This window comes from Grampus griseus (assembly GCF_964374135.1).
Source record: "Grampus griseus genome assembly, chromosome: 19".
Classification (NCBI taxonomy): Eukaryota; Metazoa; Chordata; class Mammalia; order Artiodactyla; family Delphinidae; genus Grampus; species Grampus griseus.
Window position 1 is genome coordinate 46,667,372 of NC_139013.1, and position 6,754 is coordinate 46,674,125.

Sequence of the window (6,754 nt, forward strand, 5' to 3'; positions counted from 1 at the left end):
AAAAAAGGAAGTTGATGAAATCTTTGGGGGGAGGGACAGGGAACATACATTGAGAAGAGCTCTTTGCTTTCTCTCAATTAATAGAAGCTAATTCAATTAAAACTGGGGCAGACTAGATTGAGGGTGCCTCTATTGCTGGGCAAAGCTCGGGTTGCCCACAGTTTAATTCCGTTTTTTTTTTTTAATTTATTTGTTTACTTTTGGCTGCATTGGTTCTTCGTTGCTGCGCATGGGCTTTCTCTAGTTGTGGCAAGTGGGGGCTACTCTTCGTTGCGGTGCGAGGGCTTCTCATTGCAGTGGCTTATTTTGTTGTGAAGCACGGGCTTTAGGCGCGCGGGCTTCAGTAGTTGTGGCATGGCCCACGGTTTAACTTCTCAGAGATTTCCTGAGAGGTTGCACATAAAGGTCTGTTGTTGAACTGAAGAAAGATGCTGGGAATAGGCTCTCTGATCCTGCTCTGTTGTCAGGTTGGTTTCACCACCCAGGGGCCCACCGTGCCTCTGCCCATGGAGACACTGCTGGGTTTCAATGTGCTTTTCATTCTCTTGGCTGCCTGAGCAAACAGCCATCACTGTTTCCATTGTGAGCTCTTCTCCGTCTGGAGCCAAGCCCAAGTTCATGGAACATGTGCTTGCGACCAACATTTGGCAGCCTGGGTCCCCACTTGGAGCGACTTTCTGCCTTTGCCTTTTTCCCATCAAGACAGTTCCTGAATCTGGAGACTGAAGAGCAGTGCTGAACACGCTTAGTTCTAAAAGCTGGTTCCTCATCCTGCTAGCTCACTGGGATGAGGGACAAAAAATTCACACCAAAATCCAGAGCCCAGGTTACAAAGACAAAAATTATTTCCATCCCTCCCTTGTTACCAACACGACTGAGGGCATACATATCTCACAGCATCAATGGGCTTAGTTTCCTGGAGAAAATTTCTCTTTGTATTATCTACCGAGTTAAGAATTTTTATGAGAAATCCTAATACAAGTGGAAAAAAATTGAGCATCCTTATCCTGAGGCCTCATTTTCTAGGTCAGGTGACAGAATGAAGAGATTAAATGCTTTCCCCACATCCACATAGGAAGTAGTGGCAGAGTTGGTACTAGAACATAATTACTTGAATATCCAGACCAAAGTTTATTCTACTATGCCAAGTCACTAATAAGGACTGGGTTTTTTTTTTTTTTTTAACATTTTTATACTCATATAATTCCACACAATAAAATGCACAGATCTTAAGTGTAGAGCTTAATACATTTTGACAAATGTTTACACCCACGTGATCAAAACTCCAGTCGAAACATGGAATGTTTCCATCATCCTAGAAAGTTCCCTTGGGCCTTTTTCCACTCAACTCCCTTGTCCCATCTTCCTGCACCCAGCAACAACCCCTGCTCTGATTTCCATCCCTTTTGATTAAGTTTCGGGGCTCCAGTTTTAAGAAATAAAAATTGAATGCATGTGAATTTGCCTGAAGCCCTGAAATGTCTCTTTGCAGAATTTTCCTCTCCCTTTTGGACCGCAAGTACTACTTAAGATTTGTTTTGGATCCATCTGGACATTCTTCCAGAAAGTCAGCCTTAGCCCCAGCACAGACATATTTAGGGTTAAAGGCATCCACGTTTATAAGAAGCAAAGGCCAACTATGATTCCTCAATATGTGGTATAAAAAGAACTCTACCTTCTGGAAAATAAAGTTGCTATCTCCAAAATATCTGCCTTCTTGGCTCTTTCTGTAACACACCACTCCTTTAGAGTAGCTGCCTCTGTTCCTATGGAAAGAATTGCCTGAGCCCTTGAAAGTGAGCACATATGCATTATCTTTCTACTTGGAAGCTGTTTCCTAGTTTCGATAACCTTCTGCTGCAGTGGGATTCCTCTTCGCAGCTCCTCTGACTTCCCCAGACATCATTACAGGAGGGCAGAGGCAGTTAAAAACCTAACATTGTCCAAAGCTATTTAGTCAGCAAGGGATCTGGGTTTTAGAAACTGGAAAACTTTGGCTAAGGCTTGCTCAGAACATTGTCTTAAGGCCAAAAAGTGTTGGCAAGGTCCAGGTGAAGGCAGCTTTCCACCAGCCACAGACACGACCAAATCATACGGGGCCTGCTTCTCTTTTAAGCAGAGCGCTGACGGCCAGCCTGGATCATTTTCTCCGCATCAGCTTGTCTCCCCAGACAGTGAGCTAATGCTTGGCACCAAAAAACACCATTAAAAAAAAAGGCATTTAACCCCATGTTTTGAGGCAGAAATGACTAAATGGAATATATACACAAAATTATTTAAATCAAGACAACTTTTAAAAATTCTAAGAGAATAAAAATTATGCACACATAGTCATAACATTGGAACCCACTTGTGAACACAGAATAAAGAGGAAGCAATGCTGAAAATGTAAACTTCTCTGAAAGAGCCAAATTTCAGAAGACATTTTGTTAGTAAAGAGAGAATTCTGCGGAATTAGCTGCCTAAAGCATGCTGAATCCCTCTTCCCTATGCAATGTCACTTCTGAGTATGTTGCGGCTTTTCTACAGTTTAAAACTATTGATATTTTAAACTTTTTCTATTTTTTTTCATTTTCTAAATTTTACTTTTAAAAATAGACACTATATTAACATGGTTCAAAATTTTTAAAATAAGAAGTCTCCCTCCCACTCCCAGGCCCCAGCCATTCCCTTTCCCACCCTATAGGCCCTGTGTTAGTGGTTTCCTGTGCATCTATTCAGAGCTAGTTTAGCAAAACATAGATATATACCTTTCATCCTTCTTTTTTTAGAAATGGAATGTTACAATGGTTCCTACATTTTGCTTTTTTTTTGCACTTCATTGTATTTAGAAACAGAATTTTCAAGACATATTTCAATAAAGAAAAATTATATGTTCATTTACCCTTTGACACAGTGAATCCCACCTCTAAGAATCTATCCAAAATATACATTGGCAAAAATATAAAATATTCTATGTAGGCTATTCACAGAGTATTTCAAAAAGAAAGAATATGAAATGTCCACCAACTAATAAAAATGGTTACTGCTGGGGGCAGGAAGAAACAGAGGTGAGGGGACAAGGATGTAAGACCTCTCTGAATCTACCTTAAAAAAAAAAACTTGGGGCTTCCCTGGTGGCGCAGTGTTGAGAGTCCGCCTGCCGATGCAGGGGACACGGGTTCGTGCCCTGGTCCGGGAAGGTCCCACATGCCGCGGAGCGGCTGGGCCCATGAGCCACGGCCACTGAGCCTGCGCATCTGGAGTCTGTGCTCCGCAATGGGAGAGGCCACAACAGTGAGAGGCCTGCGTACCGCAAAAACAAAACAAAACAAAACAAAAACTTGTTTTAAATATTTTACATAATTTTTAAAAAAGTCCCCCTAAAAATTGAAAGCGAAAGGAGACAAAATTAACTATATATATTTGAAGCACTAACTACAGAGGAACTATTTCAAGTGACTTTAAAATGTTCACAATCTGGGAGTTCCCTGGTGGTCTAGTGGTTAGGATTCGGGGCTTTCACTACTGTGGCCCAGGTTCAATCCGTGGTTGGGGAACTGAGATCCTGCAAGCCGCGAGGCGAGGCCAAAAACAAAAAAAATCAAAAAACCTCACAATCCCTAGATCTGGTTTTTCAATCTCAGCACAACTGACATTTTGGGCTGGATAATTCTTTGTTGCGGGGGGTTGTCCTGTGCACCATAGGGTGTCAGCACCCAAGGCTCAGGTGAACTTCCCTGATTGGCAACATTTTGCACATACAGTCACACATCGTTGCCCCGAGAATTAAGTGCTGTGTTTGTCACATGTGCACCCAAAAAACTAAATATTGATTGCCCTGGGAGAATGTTCTAAAATATAGGAGGAGGGAGCATGACACGGCAGGATGAGCCACCTAGGGAAGCACCAGGGTGGGTCAGGAGGCACAGGGAGGAAGGAGGAAATGTGGGCAAGAGCCATTACTGTGAAGGGGAAGGGACGGGACGGGCAAGGTAAACAGGCTTGGGATTGGCTGGTTTGACTAATTTCAGTAGACTGGAGGCACAGTGACTGCCCCTGGTTTTCTGGTGCCTGGCCCTGGTGTGATTAGGGCAGGTGGATAGTGGCCCAGAATGTGAGAGCCCCAGAAAGGAGGTGGTTGCGGTATGGGCTCTGGATTGGTTGGTATACGTACAAAAGGTGTGCTCAGAGATGAGTCGCTATCCCTAGAAACTGGCTATCCCTGGGAGGGGCAGTCTCTCCAGGGTCAGCAAGGCAAAGATGTCAAAGCATCAGAGACACAAGGTTAGCAGAGAGGACAACTAGAAGCTTGTGCAGACTGTCTCCTGGACTTCGCCCATGTGCCTTTCCCTTTGCTGACTTTCACTGTAATAAATGGTAACTAACAGTTTTTCTGAGTTCTGTGAGTCTGTCTAGTGAATCAACCTAAGGGTGGTCTTGGGGACCTCGTGACACAGTTGCTAAAACCATTCTGTAAAAGGGTGATGGGATAGATCAGGCTGATACCAATGAACCCACTGATTAATCACTGAAAGCGGGACAACCCTATGTTGTGCAGAACCACCTGAAAAGAACTGAACCTGAATGTAATCAAGCCTCTCCACGTAACCACAAATTTATAGGAAATATGAGGGAGAGAGAACCTGCTATCAACACTGGAGGAAATAAGCAGCCAAATCCTGGATGGGGGACAGTCTACAGGACAAATAACCCATTTGTTAAGCACATAAAAAGGAGAGTGAACTGCTACAGATTTAGTGAGAAAAAGACACGTCAATCCAATGCATTGTGTGGACATTGTTTGGATCCTAATTTCAACAAAACAATAGTCAGAAGACATTTTTGAGACAACAGGGGAAATAAAACACAGCCTGCATAATAAATATTAAGGAATGATTGTTAATTTTGTTGGGTAGAATTCACTTTAAAATATTCCAAGAAAAACAAAATTGGAGGGGAGGGGGGAATAGATTAGATAACAACAGCATAAAGCTGATGATTGTTAAGTCTGGGTGATGGGTACATGGAGGCCCATTGTGCTATTCTACTTTTTGTCTATTTAAAAACTTCTATAACAAGTTTTTATAAATTTATTTATTTACTTTTGGCTGCGTTGGGTCTTCGTTGCTGCATGCAGGCTTCCTCTAGTTGCAGTGAGCAGGGGCTACCCTTCGTTGCAATGAGCGGGCTTCTCATTGTGGGGGCTTCAGTAGTTGTGGCACGTGGGCTCAGTAGTTGTGGCTCGTAGGCTCTAGAGCACAGGCTCAGTAGTTGTGGCGCATGGGCTTAGTTGTTCCCTGGCATGGGGGATCTTCCCAGACCAGGGATAGAACCCACGTCCCCTGCATTGGCACGCAGATTCTTAACCACTGCGCCACCAGGGATGTCCTATAACAAGTGTCTAAAAAGGTACTTAAAAATTGGAAGCAGTTATCCGTAAAAACATATGATCTAAATGTATGAAGTCCGAGAAACTGCCAATATTGCAGAGATGTGATTTTAAGGCATAGGTGAGATTCTAAACTTGGGTTTTTGTTTTGTTTGGCTTTGTTTTTGGGGTGTTTTTTTTTGGCAGCACCACGTGGCATGTGGGATCTAGTTCCCCGACCAGGGATCAAACGCATGTCCCCTGCAGTGGAAGCATGGAGTCCCAACCACTGGACTGCCAGGGAAGTCCCTAAACTTGGGTTTTAAGAGATTAAAGCAAAATGTTGGAAGTTGGCTGTCTAAGCTCCCCTTTTAGCTCTTGAGAAAACAGGCAGAGTCCAAGGTGAAGCTGCCTCTGGTCTCTATCTTTCAGGGTTTTGCCAGTCTCTGTTCTGAAGCGTAAATTCAGGAGTGTTCTTAATATTTAGTTTTTTGGGTGCACATGTGATGAACACTATAAAATTTAGGAATAAAAAGACTATCTCCTTACATTCTCATATAAATCTTTATCCTTTAAAATAGAATCTCGGGACTTTCCTGGTGGTCCAGTGGGTAAGATTTCGCACTCCCCATGCATGGGGGCTGGTTTTGATCCCTGGTTGGGGAACTAGATCCCACATGCATGACGCAACTAAGAGTTCGCATGCCGCAACTAAGAGTTCGCATGCCACAACTAAGAAGTCCTCATGCCGCAACTAAGAGTCTGCATGCTGCAAATAAGAAGTCCGCATGCCACAACGAAGATCCCACATGCTGCAACTAAGAACTGGCGCAGACAAAATAAAAAAATATTAAAAAAAAAAAAGAATCTCATGAGAGAGAGAGATGCATAATTTTCTGTGGATAAAAGCTTCTGCCAGGGCTTCCCTGGTGGCGCAGTGGTTGAGAGTCCACCTGCCAATGCAGGGGACATGGGTTCGTGCCCCGGTCTGGGAGGATCCCACATGCCGCGGAGCGGCTGCGCCTGTGGGCCATGGCCGCTGGGCCTGCGCATCTGGAGCCTGTGCTCCGCAGCGGGAGAGGCCACAGCAATGAGAGGCCCGCGTACCGCAAAAAAAAAAAAAGCTTCTGCCAATCGAGGTATCTTAACTGCTCTCATATCATAGGATTTGGGGTCAGGCAAAAGGATCTCTCTGATTGAAGTAGCATATGGTAGGGGTCTGGCCTTCAGGTAGTGATGTTTTTGTCTTTCTTTCCTGCTATCTAAAAGGATTCCTTATAGAAAAAAGTTCAAGGATAACTTGTTATGAAAAACTTATGGGGGAATTCCCCGGTGGTCCAGTGGTTAGGACTCGGTGATTTCACTGCCGTGGCCTGGGTTCAATCCCTGGTCAGGGAACTAAGA